At 40.1% G+C, this 20095-nt stretch overlaps 1 protein-coding gene across 2 annotated transcripts in view; it reads left to right on the top strand.

The window, feature by feature from the left end:
- The window catches only part of STXBP6 (syntaxin binding protein 6), a 119707-nt gene that overhangs the window by 32503 nt on the left and 67109 nt on the right, over positions 1–20095 (top strand). The window lies entirely within an intron of this gene.

The following is a 20095-nucleotide window of genomic DNA, read 5'->3' as shown; positions in this document are numbered from 1 at the left end:
TGAACAAATAGCATATTTTGTAACAGTCTTTGCTTATTAAGGTTAAGATCTTTTTTGGAGGGATGAACTCGACATTGTATTTCACTTTAATGTGCTGAACTTTTTGATTGAAGCAAATGTGTTCCTCTTCACATTTGCCTCTGTTACCAGCTCATTGTCTAGTTAGATACATGACTTTCAGCCAGAATATTTTCAGCTCGTTGAACAGAAAAGTAGTGCTGTGCATCAGTCTCCTGACTTTAAAAGCGGTGAAGATGGGAATATTTGGATTGAAGGAGAAAAGGATGTATACAGACATGTTTTGTGAGACATCATGGAGAACAGGGAGAAATTACCTTTTTGTTGCTGATGTGTTCAGATGAAATTGAGCATCTCCAAGGTCACACCAGCACTCGTGAGAGTCTGGATTTCAGGAATAGGGTAGGTGGTAGCTGTATGATAGTTTGCTTCTTATTTTTACCCTTTCTAATAAAAATAATAGTCCAGTTAATATGTTTTTAATTGTATAAATTAAACCCATTGATTTGGTAACTTGTGGTTAATTGTGGTGAAACTTTTTTTTTATATATACTTTGTTTGTTGTAGCGAAATTCACTGTAATTTAAGATTACATCTCAGCACAGTTGGAAAGCAGTTTGTGATCCTGATTTCCCTATAGTTTATTCTTATGTTCAAACTTAGAGTGGAATTTAGTTGCCAGGAGGCAGGCATTCAGTGAAGTTTTAGGTTTCTAGCCCTTCTTCCAGGTAGCTTTCAAGAAAGGCAGAAATCCCTTGCTCTGTCTGCCAGCTGAGTGTGTGTGTGAGTATCTGGTATCCTGGGGTGATTTAGTCACTAAGTTTTTTTAGGCATATCACTTGTTCCTTTGAGTGTGTGTATCTTACTGGGAGTACAACTAGTGGTCAGAGGAAGAAGTGCTCTATGAATCTCAGAAGATTGCTGGGTTTTTTTGGACTAAATGGAAGATAGGATTTCATGGAGTCTACATTTCTTTTTTCTTCACTGAAAAGTATGTTAAAACTTAGATAGGAAGTAAACCCTAGACAGTCTACTATTATATAAGACACGACATACCTGCACACAAAATGTACATCAGTTGAATGTTACCTAACAAAATGTTACTTGTATGCATATGTACAAATGCTTTTGTTAAAATAGCAGCTGCAAATTAATTATGTGCACATACTGAGGACAGTGAGATGAAATGGAAGATTTCATTTCTAGCGGAGTGTTCTGCTTGTCATTCTCCCCATATACAAAGCTTCAAGGAAAATTTTAAAACTTGATTCACCTAGACTGTTCCCTAAACTTGTGGGTGGGATACTCTTCAGATGTAAAGATTGCAGATGTCGGTCTTCTCAGGTGTCCTGGGTTCAGCAGTAGCAGTCATGTTTTTCCTTTGTGGTAGCTGGTGCAGTGCTGTGTTTTGACTTCCAGTCTGAGAACAGTGTTGGTGAAGCCGATGTTTTCGGTTGTTGCTAAGTGATGTTTACCCTGACCAAGGACTTTGTGAGGCTCATGCTCTTCCAGGGAGGAAGGGAAGCTGTGAGGAAGCAGGGATGGGGCGCCTGACCCGGGCTAGCCAGGGAGGTATTCCATACCACAGCACGTCATGGCCAGGGTGGGGGGTAACTGGGAGTTACCCGGAAGGACACGGGCTTCCGGGTGGGACTCGTTTCTTGGCCGGTGGTATCGTATTCTCTTCCCTTGTTATTTTCCCTTATCACTGTTGTAGTTGATAGTAGCGATGGTGATTTGTGTACATTGGTTGCTGGACTGTTCTTGTCTCAACCCGTAGGAGTTGTACTCTTTCGATCCTCCTCCCCGTTCCTCCGGGAGCGGGGAAGCGGAGAGCCCCGGTGGGGGGGGGGGGGGGGAACGGACGGACCTCGATTGTTGTCAGCTCGGCACCACTCACTGGGAGTGAGTGAACAAGTTACCTGACTGGGTTTAAACCACGACAGTTCTTTTTGGCGCCCAGCGTGGGGCAATACAGTGGAAGAAGTCTTTGAGAAAGGAGGAAAATAATCCAAATCCTGCTGAAAGCTGCTTTTGCCATAAAATGGAGTAAGGTCAAGGGACCTGCACAGGAGATTCAATTTTGGGGAATAAAATGGCAAGATGGACGTAGACAGATCCCCACAGATGTGAACAATAAGATAACAGCAATGTCTCCACCAACTAATAAGAAAGAAACGCAAGCTTTCTTGGGTGCTGTGGGGTTCTGGAGAATGCACATCCCAAATTACAGTTCGATTGTAAGCCCTCTCTATCATGTGACCCGGAAGAAGAATGATTTTAAATGGGGCCCTGAGCAGCAACAAGCCTTTGAGCAAATTAAACGCGAGATAGTTCATGCAGTAGCCCTTGGACCAGTCCGGACCGGGCCAGATGTAAAAAATGTACTGTACTCTGCAGCTGGGGAGAACGGTCCTACCTGGAGCCTCTGGCAGAAAGCTCCAGGGGAGACTCGAGGTCGACCCCTCGGCTTTTGGAGTCGGGGATATAAAGGATCTGAGGCCAGCTATACCCCAACTGAGAAAGAGATACTGGCAGCCTATGAAGGGGTTCGAGCTGCTTCGGAAGTGATTGGCACTGAAGCACAGCTCCTCCTGGCACCTCGGTTGCCCGTGCTGGGCTGGATGTTCAAAGGCAGAGTCTCCTTGACACATCATGCAACTGATGCTACACGGAGTAAATGGGCTGCACTAATTACACAACAAACTCGAATAGGAAATCTCAGTCGTCCAGGCATTCTGGAAGTCATCATGGACTGGCCAGAGGGCAAAGATTTTGGAATGTCCCCAAAGGAGGACGTGCTGCGCGCTGAAGAGGCCCCACCATATAATAAACTGTCAGAAAGTGAAAAGCAGTATGCCTTGTTTACTGATGGCTCTTGCCGTATTGTGGGAAAGCATCGGAGATGGAAGGCAGCTGTATGGAGTCCTGGACGACAAGTTGCAGAAACTGCTGACGGAGAGGGTGAATCGAGTCAGTTTGCTGAGGTGAAAGCCATCCAGCTGGCCCTGGACATTGCTGAACGAGAAAAGTGGCCAGTACTTTATCTCTATACTGACTCATGGATGGTGGCAAATGCCCTGTGGGGGTGGTTGAAGCAATGGAAGCAGAGCAACTGGCAACGCAGAGGTAAACCCATCTGGGCTGCTGCACTGTGGAAAGATATTGCTGCCAGGGTGCAGAACCTGGTGGTGAAGGTACATCATGTAGATGCCCATGTACCCAAGAGTCGGGCCACTGAGGAACACCAGAACAACCAACAAGTGAATAAAGCGGCTAAGATTGAAGTGGCTCAGATGGACTTAGGTTGGCAACATAAAGGTGAATTATTTTTTGCCCGGTGGGCCCATGACACTTCAGGCCATCAGGGCAGAGATGCAACATATAGGTGGGCTTGTGATCGAGGGGTGGACTTAACAATGGACACTATTGCCCAGGTTATTCATGAGTGTGAAACGTGTGCTGCAATTAAACAAGCCGACATCCCGGCAAGGCAAGCACCATGTGCTTACCATGGTGGAAGCAACCACCAGATGGCTGGAAACATACGCTCTGCCCCATGCCACTGCCGGGAACACTATCCTGGGCCTTGAGAAACGGATTTTGTGGCGACACGTCACCCCAGAGAGAACTGAGTCAGACAATGGGACTCATTTCCGGAATAACCTTATAGATATTTGGGCCAAAGAGCATAGCATTGAGTGGGTATATCACATTCCCTACCATGCACCAGCCTCTGGGAAAATCGAACGGTACAATGGGCTGTTAAAAACTACACTGAGAGCAATGGGTGGGGGAACTTTCAAGCATCGGGATACACACTTACCAAAGGCGACCTGGTTGGTCAACACTAGAGGATCTGCCAACAGGGCTGGCCCAGCCCAGTCAGAACTCTTACATATTGTAGAGGGGGACAAAGTTCCCGTGGTGCATATGAAGAATTTGCATTTCCTCTTGGAGCTGGGGTAACCGCGCTGTTGCGGTTGAAGTTTGAGCAGCTGCTGTACTTGCCACTGGGGTAGCTGCGCAGTTCATTGCAGCCAAAGTTTGAGTAGCGACTGTTGCTTTGCCCTCAGATCCGCCGACATTCTTTTCCTTTTGAAGGTGCTGGATAGTGTTGAACAAGGCCCTGTAAGCATAGGCCAAGCCCCAGCACGTTGCCGTGATTTGTCCATCTCTGGTATGGCCAGAATGACCACACACCTCATTTAAGTGTTTTACTAATTCTTCTGGATTTTGCAGTTGCTCGGTAGTGAAATTCCAAAGTACTGGAGGGGCCCACTGACCTAGATACTTGCCCATACTATCCCACACACCCTGCCACTCATGGCTGTCCAGCCTCAGGGAAAATCTCTTGGTCCTCCTACATCGTCGTTTGACCCCAGACAAGACCCAAACCTGAATCTGCTTAACTCTTGAAATCAGTAGTGGGCAAAACACACTCTGTATGCGTGTTAGCATGGTGATTCCCATCACCATCAGCAAACAAGTCTCAACAGCATTAAAAGGCCATTCAAAAAATTCAAAACTCTCAAATGTAAATGGTCTGGGGGGAGGACTGGGAGGGTAAAAGGTTGTCTCCTTCACAGGTTGAGCACCTGAGAAGGAGAAAAAAGATGTGTAATTGCTAAGCACCTCCATCATATACCTCCCAAAGTATAAAGGTGGTGACCACACTGGGAACATAAGCCAGATCAGTTTCATGATCAATGATTCTATTGTATTACAAGTCATTACCATAAAGTACAATGGGACAAAAACCTTAGCCCAAGCCCCACACTTGAAAAACACTAATACAGCAAATACCGGATGGAAGTAAGATATGGTATACTGAAACTGTGAGATCAAGAGGAACAACCTTGAGAGCCAATAAATCAGCATTGCGACGAGTGACTATAAATCCAGTCAGATCTCTTCTTATCTCAACCCCTCGTGCCCCACGTTGGGTGCCAAAAAGAACTGTCGTGGTTTAAACCCAGTCAGGTAACTTGTTCACTCACTCCCAGTGAGTGGTGCCGAGCTGACAACAATCGAGGTCCGTGTGTCCCCCCCACCCCGGGGCTCTCCGCTTCCCCGCTCCCGGAGGAACAGGGAGGAGGATCGAAAGAGTGCAACTCCTACGGGTTGAGACAAGAACAGTCCAGCAACCAATGTACACAAATCACCACCGCTACTATCAACTACAACAATGATAAGGGAAAATAACAAGGGAAGAGAATACGATACCACCGGCCAAGAAACGAGTCCCACCCGGAAGCCCGTGTCCTTCCCGGTAACTCCCAGTTACCCCCCACCCTGGCCATGACGTGCTGTGGTATGGAATACCTCCCTGGCTAGCCCGGATCAGGCGCCCCATCCCTGCTTCCTCACAGCTCCCCTTCCTCCCTGGAAGAGCATGAGCCTCACAAAGTCCTTGGTCAGGGTAAACATCACTTAGCAACAACCAAAAACATCAGCTTCACCAACACTGTTCTCAGGCTGGAAGTCAAAACACAGCACTGCACCAGCTAACACAAAGGAAAAACATGACTGCTACTGCTGAACCCAGGACATCAGGTTGCAGAGGAAACTGAGTCTAGGTCTCCCATCTTTTAAAGAAATGTTCAAGTTGGTAACGTTTTGAAGCAAAGCTCAAGTCTTCTTCCTTTGGCAGTCAGCTGTGGTTTTTTTGGTCATCTTAATTTGTAGGTCCATTCTTTTCTAGGGTGTCCTGGGTTCAGCAGTAGCAGCCATGTTTTTTTAGGCATGTCTAACCCCAAGTGGTCTAAGTTGAACTGTATCTTGGGAATAATAGAATATACTTGATGACCTTCCACCTTTCTGGGATTCACTACAGTGAGTGAGATACAGCGGTAGCTAGCTCTGGATTTATTTTCCATTTCAAGCAACATACATGTTAATGCTGTGTGTTGCAACATCTACCTTGGCAACATCTTTGTCAGCTTTTTACTCTTGTCCCATTTTTTAAAGGTTTACTGTGTATTAGGTAAACACGGTGATTGGAGTATCTTTGTGTTCTTAGTTTCCTTGGACTAACTCATATTTGCCTTTGTTAAAAGAAATTTGTTAATTTACTGTTTAGAACTGAATTTGTCAGTTGAAAGAATACACATAGAAACTGACTTGTTAGGGACTTGTAAATATTTCGAGAATATATATTATCCTGCCTAGCTGTATCATTCAATGTATGGTACAGAAAATGAACCACCAGCCATTGTGATAGCTACTTTTACTTACTGCTTAGTTTGTAACTGACAGATTGCATGAATTGTTATAATCAGAATTAAATGTTTTACTTACTGCGTTGCATTTGAAATACATTATATCATAATTGTAGTCTGCATTTTTGTAAGCATGGATAGAGATGCTGAGCAGGAATAATGCCCTTAGGACTCAGAGATAAGATAGCTAAACATTAAAATAATAAAATGTTGAACAGAGCAAGATGGGTGAGTAAGGGAGGTTCTTCTTTAAAATTTGTGTTTGCAGTATGTACTGGGTATTTTTGTTTGACAGTACTAAATGCTGAATTGGTTAGAAGGAAATAACTCACTAATGCTCCTAAAACGCATACCTAAAGCCTGTGATCAGAAACTGGATACAGGGTGAGGTAAGAAGGCTGCTTGCCAGGCTGGTGGAAACCAAGCACCTGGGGTACTTGCAACGCTTTAGCCTGCTGTAGTCATAGGGCTGACCAAGTTAGACTGGTAGCAGAGCCAAGAAAAATCTTGTGGGAGTTAGTTGAAGAACAGCAAGAAAGGAGTAGACAGATGGGAAGCACAGAGGTGGGGTAGCTGTAGGCAGAACAGAGAAGGTGAAAACTGGGATTTTAATTTTTTTATTTTATTTTATTTTTTAAATGTAGATGAGGATTCAACACAGAGAAAAGACAAATTCAGAGCTGAAAGTGGGTATTTATCACCTCCTCCACACTAGCAGACCTAGTGAGAGTTACTGGATCAGATCTAAGTTTTAACTTTGTCACCATTGTCTTATATAATTGAAACATAATTGTTTAAAATAGTTCTTAGCCTTATTTAGGACTCTGAATTAAGCATAAAATACTTAAAAGTCAGTTCACAGAAATACAGGACATTGGCTGTCTCTCCTGCTTGCTCGTGCACAGTCCTGTGTGTATTTCCTTTGACACCCTATCATTATGGGTTGTTTTTTTTTTAAGTAACTTCTAATATTTTAAGTGTTTTAATCTGTTGTAGTGGGTTGGTAGTGTTCCAGTTTGTACATATGCATGTGGCGTTGACCTTTCAGGACTAAAAATCTATTGCAAGTTCAAGTGAACAGAAGGAACCAGATGGTTCCTTTTGAACCTGTATTACTGTGTCATAACACTCTCAGCTTAGCTGTACTGCTCTTTTTAGCCCTGCTGAAAAGCTTGGTATTTAACTGTAAAGCTAAAGTTCCTTAAAGCCGGGAGTGCAACTTTTCCCCTCTGTGATTAGGACTTTAATAGGGTTATTTCTTTGCCACCTCCAGATTAAATTAACATACTGTCAGTTCAGGGCCTTTTTTGGATGGCTTTTATGCAAAAGTAGAATCTATCAAGAATGGTGCTAGGAAAGCCAAAATAAAATGCAATGAAATAATAAGAAATAATATACAAAAATAAGATGTACATGCAGGGGGAGAGTGTGTTGGGCTTTCCTTCCTCCTTTAAAATTTAACCCCTATTGCCCATGTCACAGAGGTTTTTAAAAGATAGGGTTAGAAAGCGCTTTGCAGTTACCACAGTAGGTGGATCATGGATCATTTTTATTCGGTTTTCATACAGTAATTGATTTACCCCAGAAGTAAATAAGTAAACACAAGTGTTGTCAGCCTTTATGTGCTATTTTGTATATGTTTTATCCTGTTTCTGTATTTCTTTTTTGGGGGGTTTTTTGTTTGTTTGTTTGTTTTTAGGTCAGAAAATATGGAAAACAGTTCTCTGGGTGTGTACAGTGCACTGTCTGTGTAATACTTAATTGATAATTGGCACTTGTAGAAGACATTTGAATACTCAACTTTAGCCCTTACCGTGGTTCAGTCTTGAAAAATCAGGTTTCCTCTTATGGTGAAATACTTCATCACTGAAGAAGCTTTACAGGAAACCTGCTGAAATACATAAGGTTTTCAGTGAAATTTAAGGGCCTGTATGAGGATTCCTTAAAGTGAGTAAGGAGTCTGTGACAAACATTAAAAGGGTCAAGAAATGTGTCCTTTTCAGTATGTTAGGTTTTGCCTTGAAACTTTAAATGTTTGGAAGGTAGAGTGGGCTTATTCTGCTTTTTTTTTTTTTTGCTTTCTTTTGCTCCATTAATTTAGAAAAAAAATATTTGATCATTCTAATGCTTATCTGTTCTACTTCTGGATAATGTCTTCCTGTGATTATACACATGGCAGATTACTCTATTTGCTTTACCACTGAGTGTGTTAGGCTTGTGCTCATCTTTGTTGATTAACAAAGTTATTTTCAGTGACAGTATCAAAATCAAAAAATTGCATCTTAGCTGCTAGCCTCAGGGCCTGTAGAAAGTGTGGAAGCAGTTGTTTCCAGCAGTGCTGGTTGATTTTAACTGGCTGTGCTCAGACATACTTCATGTTGTGGCTTGAAAGACTGACAGTACAGGCTAGGGTAATGCTTGCCTCAAAAACAGCTTCCCTGTTGTATCACAGCTGAGTGAATCTGCCATGATGTTGATGTTTTGGGTGCTCATATTAAACTGTCAAAATATTGCCTTCATCTGCTCATAGTAAGATATTTTGATACTGAATACAGTTCTTAACCAAGCCTCTTTCCCCTTCTTTATCAGAATGCTTTGTCTTTGAAATGTATTTCTGATATTTTAACTCCATAGTTCTCAAAAGGTGTTTTAGAATTCAAAATATCACTTGCTCTTAATGATAATAAATGCCAAATTTTATTCTATAAAATGAATTAAATATCTGAGTTAGAAAAGCTGGTGGCTTTTGGGTGGGAGCCAGATTTACCTTCTGTTCTTCATTATTGATCTTTTTCTATTTATTGAAATAGAAGAGGGGAAATAGTGAACTTCTTTGGCACATAGCTTACATTTATTGATTGTATTTAGAATAATACCTTAATATATGTTGATCCTTGACTCTGAGTTGTGCAACTTAATGTAACCAGTCTTTTTTTCCCAGAGGATTTTTGTGTAGGAGGGAATCTTGTTACAGCAAAACTACAGAATTGCGTACTTGAAAGCATCTATTCTAAGAATAGTGTGATTTTTCTTTTTTCTTAAAGCACAGAAGGAATGTGTGTGTACTCCCGTGTATCCTCCCAACGTATTACTTGATATAGTTTGCATGCTGGAAATATTTTATAAATTACAAGCTGAGAGTGTGCAGTTATGTGGCTGCTGTTTAGGTTTTTTTTTGTTAGATTTTTTTTTCCTCTGCCCTCAAAATGGAATTGTAGTGGATTGATAACACTTAACAGTTAACTATTGAACATCACTTTTAGTATTGTAAAATGATGCGTTAATTAGGGAACTTGTGATACTAATGTTGCATTTGGTTTTATTCAGAATTGAGCTTTTGAAATTGCATTTACCTCCACCTCAAGCACACAGGGACTCCTTAGAAAGATTTCCAAAATCCCAAATGAAATTATCTTAGAAAAATAAGAAAGGAAAAAACATGAGAAAAACAAAACCATAGGAGGCTTGATGGGGAAAAGTAAGGCGTTGGATCTGTTTATTTAGTCATATGTAATTTTGCAGTAATTAAAAGGGGTACATTTACTATTGATGTTGTAAGTCTTTATGCCTAAAACAGGTCAGCTGCAAAGCTTCATGTTGGAAGATGTATACTGGAAGCTGTACGTTGCCCCATTCATCATAAAGGAAGCTTGATGAGATTATTCTTAGATGGAATTTGTAGTCATTTCCATGGTGGTATCAAAAAATTGCTGTGAAGGCTTACACAAAGTAGTTTAGGTTGCAGAATCCCTTGCCCGTCTCCATGTTCAGAGGAGGATGGTGGCTGTGTAGTGCTTTATCCATTTGTTGCTGGGTAGGTTGAGAGAGCTGGCAGCTGCTTCCTTCAGTGAGTACAGCATATTTCATTGCAGAGTTTTGCCCAGAACATGGCAGATGCTTGCATCAAATTTAATGCCAGGTTAAAATGTTTGAATGTCGTGCTGGCTTTGGAAGCAGTTTGTTCATTCTTTGTCCAAGTGAGGCTTTTGGCAGGGCTTGATGCTATCTCATATGTGATAAAAATTCAGGGCTAGGAGTATGGATATGCTAAACAGTACTGCATAGTAACTGTTCCTTCAAGTTGAAGTACAGCAAGCATGCACCTAATTGTTAACTTTGGTGGAAACCATTCTGGTTGTACTGTAGCAGTTAAAACTAACTGGCTTGTTTTGCTTTGTGGTAGGATTAATTTTGATCCATTTTCTCAGTTTTCATGGTGCTGAAGAGTGGCATTTATGTAATCCCCTGACTCTCTGTGTTACGGATAGGTGAACTTGAATCATACTGGGCAGAAAACATCTGGATTTTTACCTTGCTGCTGCACTTCAGAAAGCATTTCTGTCAATTGCTATGTATCTCTGCTCTTAGTAACTGGATCAGCTTGTTAAGAAAACCAGAAGTGTGCTCTCTGTCTGACCGGTGGCTGGTGTATTACAGACTCTAAACATCTGATTAAAATCTTATCCTTTTATAGCACACTGAGCTGTAGGAGTCAAATCCTGTAAATTTTCATCGTACTTCTGACCTTTGGAGTCTGTAATATCAGATCATTTGCAGTGTGGAGAAGCATGTAAGAAGTACTTAATAAAGGAATTGCTAAGCTGATTAAAATATTACTTCAAGCTTCCCTATCATTAGGTAGGCTTTATAGTTGCCATGACAAAGAAAAAGGTGAGTAGTGCAGTCCCAAACTCGAAATATTTTCTGTTTGTGACTTTAAACTGTAAATAATCTTTTTAAAATAAGTTAAATGGAAAAAGAACAGATCAGAACTGATGCCTGATCTTCTGCTGTGATTTGCCTATAACCCCTAGTTTATCCAGATTGCTGCCACTGGAGCTCAGATACCAGTCAAGTAACATGCCACCTATAAAATACAGTAGGAAGTTCTGACTGATTTTTTGCCTCACTGGTATAGTATTTGGACAGTTTAACTGCAGCAATAAAAACAAGCTCATGGTCTCATGAATGCATGTGTATATATGCTGCCACAATTGTTCTGCATTTACAGTAGGCAGTATTTTTTCCTCCAGCCTACTTACATTAAGATTTTTTTGTAACTTGGTTTTTATAGTCTGATTATGCATATCCTAACAAGAAGGAAAAAACATGTGAAGGGTGGGGAGGCTGAGAGAATATAAACTATGCAAGTTTTGTTGGCCTTGCATCAGGGAGGAGCCTACCCATTTGTCCAAGTTAAAACAATCTCTAGTAACTGTTTAGCTGGAACAACTTCATAGAGAAAGTCTGGCACACCCTGTCAGCTGCTCTTCTGCTGTGTTCATTAGAGCTCAGCAGCACAAAGTAACATTTCAGTAACTGGTGGAGTTAAAGCCATACTACAGCACAAACTCTCAAACATCAGTATTTTGAGGAAAACTCCATTTAGGTAGAATTTTTAGGAGGTAGAAGGGTATTTCTGTAGTAGGTGTATAATATTGTGGAACATGTGTATTGGGCAGTGAAATTTCTCAGGCAGATTTATCCCCTAAATCTAGATGGCTATTGGAAAATTGTTGTAAGCATCTGAGTGTCCTTCCCTGTTGTCATCTCAGATGTCTTCAGGGGACAGGCTCAGCTGGAAGGGAAGCTGCAACATAAACTTCTTGCTGGATGAAATAACTAGTAAATGCTTTTTGTGGATAATATATCAGTCCCTGCTGTGTTAGTTTTCTTAGATCTCTGCCTTTTGTCACTCTTTGTGGAACCCAGTAGTACTGGCAAGAGCAGTTTTCTGTGACTGGATCAATGACTTGGAAGAGAGACTTGGACTTTATAACTGTTAAAAGAATATTCTCCTACTTCTAGCAAGAGAAGCATTTGCACAAAGCATTTAAAGCACTTACACAAAGTATGTTTTCTCTTGAGGTGAAAATTGAAAGCTTAAATAAACAAAGTGTCCTGGGTTCAGCAGTAGCAGTCATTTTTCTCCTTCTTGGTAGCTGGTGTAGTGCAGTGTTTTGACTTTCAGCTCGGGAACAGAGCTGATAGCGATGTTTTGGTTTGGCCAAGGACTTTGTGAGCCTCATGCTCTGCCAGGGGGGAGGGGAAGCCAGGAGGAAGCAGAGACAGGACACCTGACCCAAACTGACCAAAGAGGTATTCCATACCACAGCACGTCATGCCCTGGATGTAACTGGGAGTTAGCCAGAAGGGCTGGGGACTGCAGGGTTGGAGGAGGTATCGGTCGGAGCTTGGTCGGGCTTGGGGGGCGAGTTATCGGTCAGCTGGTGCTGAGGTGTTGTATTCTCTTCCCTTGTTATTTCCTTTTCATTATTATCATTGGTGGTAGCAGTAGTGATTTGTGTTATACCTTAGTTACTAAACTGTTCTTATCTCAACCCGTGGGAGTTGCATTCTTTTCAATTCTCCTTTCCGTCCCTCCGGGAGTAGGGGGAGGGAAAGAAGGGGGGGGGGGGGAGGTTGAGTGAATGAATTACCTGACTGGGTTTAAACTACGACACAAAGCTTTCAACCTCCAGTCATTGTGCTTGTTCACCTGCATTAATGACAGATTCCCAAAAATTCTCAAGTGTTCAAGTGTCTAGAATATCTGAAGTTGTCTAAAATACTGATAAGATTTTTGGCAGCTGAAATTTGCTAGATTTACTTGAAAACAACAAGAGGTAGGTAGAGAACTTTTTTTAAAAATTCTGGAATAATTTGTGTTCTGTTTATTTTTGTATTCAGATATCATGTTTTCTGTTAAGAATAGCTTTCTCAAATTTAGCCCACAAATTCAGCAAATACACACAAACCGTCCTTCAGCTTTACCAGCATATGAGGGAATGCTGGTTGTTCACTCAGTGTTCAATCTGTAACGGAAGATAGTTGGGAAGCAAAAGAACAAACATCATTCTCAACTGTGGAGAACTTAAAAATGGAAGAGATTTAGAGATGCTTTGAAATTTGTATCATTTTTAACCAAAAGTGCGGTTGGTTTGTGTTCTAGCTAGAAACTGAGGTAGCATAATAAAACATTTTTTGTGTTAATGTCAGATAACTTTTCTTTTTTTCTTGTCCAGGAGAAAGGGTCAAGATGGAAAGAGCAGAATGGAAAGAATCAGTGTGTGTAACTACAGAAACTGGTAGAACTACAGACTACCCTTGACTCTGATGTATTAGAACATGATGTTGCCATCTTGCAAGATAGATCTTTTAATCCATACTGATATACTGTGAGGACTAAAGCACACCATTAACTTCCAGTACTAGTGGGGGTTTTGTGATCCATGTGGGGAGAAATACCATAGGTTTCATCGAAGGCCCTAATTGCCTTTAAAATGTGACAAAAAAGTCTTTGTTTAGTCATATTTCGGATCTTACATTACATTAATGATAGAATGGCTGAACAGCTCAGGTTGGAGGGGCCTTGAAAGAGCATCTTGTCCAACCTTTACCCTGTAAATAATATATTAAAAAATAGTGGGGCAGTGGTGTCAGGCAGGTTTCATTCATTCATTCATTCATTCATTCATTCAGGCAGGCAGGCAGGCAGGCAGGCAGGCAGGCAGAATTATTCAGAGCAGCAGTCTAAACAGTAGAATTATTGTCAAGAATTGCATTAGGTCTTCGGACTGTGATACTAGTAATCTGAGGTGTACTTTTGCTTTGGACTCAAAATTTAGTGAAGTGGATAAAATCTCCTGGAAGTTACTTGTATTTGACTTTCTGCAGCTCTGCTCTTCCTCTTGCAAGCATTTGTCACTAACCTGTGGTTTCAGTCTGTTTCAGTTTGCTCTTGGTCACATTCTTAATAGGGTTCATAAAGAGTGTTCTCACCTCTCTGCTTACTGTGGACCTGTTCAAACTGTGATTCTTCCCATTTGCTCTTTTCTCTCTTAAAAATTCCTACATGATTTAGGGGGATCAGCTTGATTCCATGATGCCTTTCGCCTCTGCATGTATGAAATGCCTTGAAATGCTGCAATAAAATGCTTGGAATGCTTTTTTTTTTTTTTTCCTCCCTGTAAATAACTTATTTTTAAAAAAATCTCTTGTGGACAGCTTCTTTAAGTCTTCTTATTTGTGGAGGTTTTACTTTGTCAAGGTTTCTATTTATTACTTTTAATAATCTCCTTATGGCTAATTAATTTGATCTGTCCTGCAACTATTGGTTATTGCTTCTTGCCATATCAACTGTTTTCTATCAGCTGATTGTCTCTGTGATTCTATCAGGCTACAACACCTTCTTGGAGAAATTTCAGTCACTAAACACTGTTACTTCACTTCAAGTTAATTCTTGTTTTAATTTTGCGTACTTCCTTCCTGAATGTGAATATTCACTAGTAACCAGCCATTGTCAGCTTGCCGCTATTTCTGCTTAATTCAGTTTCCAGCTGTCCATCTCTACACAAGAATCTACCCTTTTATTTTAACAAATAAACCATAATGCTCTTCTTCCTTTGTCAGCCAGTGCTTATGACAACCTCTTCCATTCCTAATGCAGACTAGTGATGTTGCTGATTGTCTACTAACCTCATGTGATTAACCCATCCCTTTCTACCTTCTTGCTCTTTTTAAGCAGTCTGTTCTCAGACTTTTCCATCTTACAGTCAAGCTCTTCAATTCCCAATACATCAAAAATATGTTGGACCATATTTTTGTTTTGTTTAGTTTTTCTCTTTCCCTTTGTTTTTAGAATCCTGCTGCAGCTGTAAACCCAGGCTTCCGCTATGCTGTTTCCGTGAAAATTTGATATCCTATCACTTGGCTGTGTGCCCTGCTCAGGAGAAATCGTTGTGTGCAGAGATTCCTATTTGTTATTCTCCCTCATGCTTTGCTTACAGCCCCATTGGATGTTTGCTGTTTCTGATGGGTTTTGTGAACTCCATGGTTTGTTAGTGAGTGTCTGTTGGGAGATCAAACAGTATCATTTAGCTGATTTGTGTAATATTTTATCAAAGCAGTTCTAGCACTTGCCTATCAGCTGCGTACAGGGGTCACAAAGCAGAAGGGCAGAGAAAGTGTTCATGAAATATTATTTGGGGATGTTTTTTGACCACAGAATCAGGTTTTAAAACCATTTGGAAAATTAAGAAGTGCACAGAATAGCAAAGAAATAGAAATGAGTATTAGAGCAGCCTTGCAGGTCTGTATTTTTGGCTGTGAATAAGTGGTCATTAGGACAGGTTTGTGGGGACTGATCATTAGAAACAGCTGTGTTGCATTCTCTGAAGTTTTTGGGATTCAGCTCTAAACATCGGCTATACCTAGTTGTGCCCTGGCTTCCTTTTCACCTGTTAACTGCTTTTTGGCTTCACATTTTTGGCAGTTGCTCATGCTGCATTTTCTTTTGTGTATTCATCTCAACAGAATTTACGGCTTCTTCTGTCTTGTTACATAGTGATCTCCATAAATACTGTCATGTATGCATATAAAAAGTAGTATATTGCATTCTCCACCTGTTGAGGCTTCTGTGAACATCACAGAAGGGAGGAATACAACACATCCATCCTTGTTTTAAAATTAGCTTTAGGCCTAGCTCCTCGATTTGTTGCGAGTTGTCTCACAGCATTTCTTGTGTGGATAAAAATTGAATAATATGGTGACATAATCTTTTTCATAAAATGCTTTATCTCTGCTAATGTGACATGTTAATAACACAGTTTGCCAAACATCTGTACGTGTATAGAAAATAGAATAAAAGAAATGCAAATTCTTTGGGCCTTAAAGTGCTGTCTAAGCAGACAGCTTCTCTTTAATCATAACAGGAATGCATCAGTTTGAGGGCTGATTCAAAATTCTTTTTTTTTTCTAAGTATAGAAATGTTTTTTAAAGGGTGGGGTTTGTTTCATTTTGAGCATAATATGAATATTCCAAGAACTGGATGGAATTGATACTCAATAAATTCTGGAAACTTAATATAATATAAGCACATGCAACTTTGTCAGGCTGTGTCTTGACTATGTGCTTTATCTGTCAAAGCAGTGTGACTCATACTACGCATAGAATTTCCTAGAATAGGAGTAACTTGACTGACATGTCCTTTATTTTAAGATCTTATTTTTACTGAACCAGTAGTTTCATAATGTAGTTATCGATAGTCTTGAAACAAAGGCAGTTACCAGCAAGTTGCTAAGGCACTATAAGATTGTATAAGGGGTAATTAGTACTGTAAAGAAAAGGGGTAGACTGCCCACTTCTTAGTTTAATACCAGAAACATTAGAATTCTTGTCTGACTTTTCAGGTTCATTTTTTGATGCTGGTGTGGCTGCACCACATTAGTTTTATCCTTACAGGATAGCGAATACCAAAAGATGTGTTAGAAGAACCCCTGAATCATAATGTAGCAGGATTATTTTTCCACAAGAAATGCTATTTCCTTGTTACCTGAAACTTTTGCTAGTGTTTGTTTTTTGTTTGTTTGTTTTTTGTTTTTTTTCCTTTTATAAGCAGATGGAAGAAGGATCTTTGAGGTACAGGAGACAGGGAGTCTCAGGGGACAACTGGTGCTGTACTGTGCAAGCTGTTCACTGCAGTGTGCAGCTTTCAGCATGAAAAGGTGGCAGCTGTGCAACTGCTCTGCTCACATCCACTGTGGGGCCAGATTTTTACATGCAGTATTGTCAGCCACAGGAGGGTGAGGCTCAGAACCTCTGGGCACATTTTCATAGATTTTGTATTTTAGCTAATGGTATTTGTAGTCATTTTATTGAAACATGAATTTATTACAATAAAATAATAAATAATATTTCAAAAGGAATAGCAGGTGTAAAGTAAAACTCGCCACAAGGAAAATAATTTACTGGAAATGATGATGGCTGCCAAACATCACAAATGTGATTAAGCAATACATCAAGATAATGTTTTTGGATATTTCAAATACTGTGAAGGTCTGCAGGTTTTTCTTTGCCACTGTAATATGGTATGAAAAGAACAAACAATAGAAGTAATTAATTACTTGCATTCCCTTTGGTATTGTCCATAATGAATTAAAAAATCAGACCGAGGCAGGTGAACTAAACTTAGTGTATCAATGCATGTAAACTGTGTGTTGTTATGGTCTAGAATTTGGAAGGGATCATAATATGTGTATTATCCCTTTCCACCTGTGCATTTTTGGGATTGTTTTATTACTCAGAAATGCAGAAAATGCTCTAAAAATGACGTGGTTATCTTCCCCCTATCATTTGTGTTGGACCAGTATGTGCTTAACGTACAGTTAATAACAGTATTGATAACTGACAGAGAATTTAATGTTTTCGTCTAGGTTCGGTGTGTCTGTTGGTTGTGATGCAGTGTCCAACCAAGTTGGTGAGGTAACAGGAGCCATAACCCAGGCAAGGGAGTAATGAAGTAGGGGGAGGAAAGATAGAGAAAAGGCTTAGTTTTATGTGCAGCTTTCTGACAGTACAGGTAATCCATGTAATTAGGCAGACACTACCATATCCTGTTCAAGCAAGTCTTACTTTATAGCTGATACACAGTTTGTTCAGAACCTTGTTACACTGTTAGGTGTCTGTTATGCCTGACCTGCTGTTGAACTGTGTTTGAGCCTGGTTATTAGTGTTCCCCTTGGAGTGATAATCTCATATTTGTTAGGTGAGTTTGTTTGGGATGGTGTTTTGTTCATTTTTAAATTTTTTTTATTTTAATATATGTATTTATTTAATTTTCTAGGTAAGACGTTTGTATTTATTGTTCTAGGAAACTCTGTCTTAATCATACAAGCATTTTGATGTACTCCTGGAGAACGGAAGTTTACATTTTCCCAGCAGAAATTCCTAGTCCCAAGGGTACTGAACCACTGCAGCACCCAAATAATTGGGTTGTTCAGTGTACTCTGACATATGTCTGAAAGATCTTCCTTTGAAAGGTGTTTGTCATGTAAGGTCCTGCTATTCCAATTCCTATTTGACTATAACTTCAGAACTGTTTACTTGCAATTTTAGATTATATATAAACACTAAAAAAAACCCAGACCTCAAGCCCTGACCCCTGGTAGCCAGAACCTCCATCTGTGATAACAATATTATAACTGTGGTCCTTTAATGTTAAATCATTCATCATCAAGATCTCTTATATAATCTGTAACCTCAGTCTACAGATTAGCATTGTTTATTATAATGCAGTAATAAAACTTAATAATTTCCTACTTGTGCATTGCTGCATTTTTTTAACTCTGCAGGGTTTTCCACACCCTTGGCTGTGTCTTGTCTGTGTTATGGATTCCACAGAATCCCTGCTGGTAACATCTGTTTAGGTTTTCAAGATGCAGCTGCTTCTTACGTTATTAAATCCTTTTCATTACATATTCTATATAGAAGGAAAAATACAATTAGGTTAAACAACAATGGCAAGATGACTTAGTGCAGTCTGGGGCTATATAGCTGCAGTTTGTGTGGGATTGTGCAGTATGTTGTGTTCAGTCTTAAAGTTCAACATCGTTAATATACCAAGCATTCACTATGAATTTGCTGTATAATTTTTAAAATTAAACTTAAAGCTGAGCTGCATGGGATGGTATAATGAATTAGTAAAAGGCTGGGATTCCTATTAGTATATTGATTTGTACACTACAGTGGCAAAAGGAAACTCCCCCCCCCCCCAAATCCTACCTATAATACCATGCTTTTTCTAATCTTTTGAGATATCACCCTTTCTGAGAATTCTTCAGTATGAAAGTTGGGTTGCACTGCATATGTGGAAGGCCATGGAATTACGGGAACTCTAAGGAGATACTGAGGTGGTTGATTTTTCTCCAACAGCTACAAGCAAGGGGAGGGGGGAAGTCAGCCAGCCAAGTATCTGTTTTTGTTCCAAGTACTTGAACTAGCTGATGTCATTCCAGGCCATGGGCTTCTGAATCCGTGTTTGTTTGCTCCACAGAGGTAAGTATGTGCAGCTCTGATAGCTCTTTATCCTTCTTAGAGAAGAAGTACTTGAGTGAGATTTTTATGGTATTGAGGAGGACTCCAGGCAATCTTAAGCAGAATTCCTAGGAGGTGTTTCTAAATGGGATTTCCAGACAAATATGTGTGAAAGCGCAAGCACTGCAACTCCTGATATTATTTTTATATGTATATGTTTATTGCAAAAGTAGCCGTATAATCTCTCTCTTTCTCAGGGGAAATGTTATTTTTATTTGGCAGTATCAGGTGAGTTGGGGGGAATGTATGAGATTATTATTTTTTGTGTCACATTCTATTCCTTGTATCTCTTGGTGGGATTTACTTAAAGAAATGCTTCCTTCTTAAGCAAAAGTGCTGCATCATATAGGATTTCTTTTCCTGGGTTTTTATTGAAGTGTGATGCTAATGTGTGTGTGGTCCATGGGTAGGGAAGAAAGCTATGTATCTTGAAGGTCTTTTATTACTGTGTGGCTGACCCTTCTTCAAGGTCTCTTAGAAGTGAAATTAATAGCTCTTATGCCTGGACAATTTGACAAACACAGAAGGGTGGATGAGCTTCTGCCTGTTTTTTAGATTACTTTTTAAATGCCTGTTGTATGTGGGTGATGTAGGTGTGAAACATCACTTGGCTGATGATGCATTTTGGCTCTCCTTAAGAGAAATTGATGTGGTTCAATTATTTATTTTAAAGTAATATGATCCTAGTTATTGTCTTAGATTTGCTGGTCATATTCAATACCTAATAATCCAAGGTATGGTCTGGCCTAACTCAGTGCATAAAGTACAACTTAATCAGACATTCCTTTCAAGTATAATCAAAACTGAGGCCTTACTATTCCATGGTATTGTCCAGTAATCTTTGAGCATTTGTAAACTATTGGGATGCTTCTTCAACCAGTCAGTTCATCAGTACTATAATTTTTATGTTTCATGCTATTGAGTTTGACTAGGGAGAGTGAAACATTATGATAAAGGCCTTTGAATGGGATAGGGCTGCTAA

Source organism: Pezoporus flaviventris, unplaced genomic scaffold (assembly GCF_033815535.1).
Source record: "Pezoporus flaviventris isolate CSIRO_AGI_PZ_B2104156 unplaced genomic scaffold, CSIRO_AGI_Pfla_v1 ptg000036l, whole genome shotgun sequence".
In the NCBI taxonomy this organism is placed as follows: Eukaryota; Metazoa; Chordata; class Aves; order Psittaciformes; family Psittacidae; genus Pezoporus; species Pezoporus flaviventris.
The sequence above is the reverse complement of the archived record's forward strand: the minus strand, read 5'-3'. Positions and strand labels throughout refer to the sequence as shown.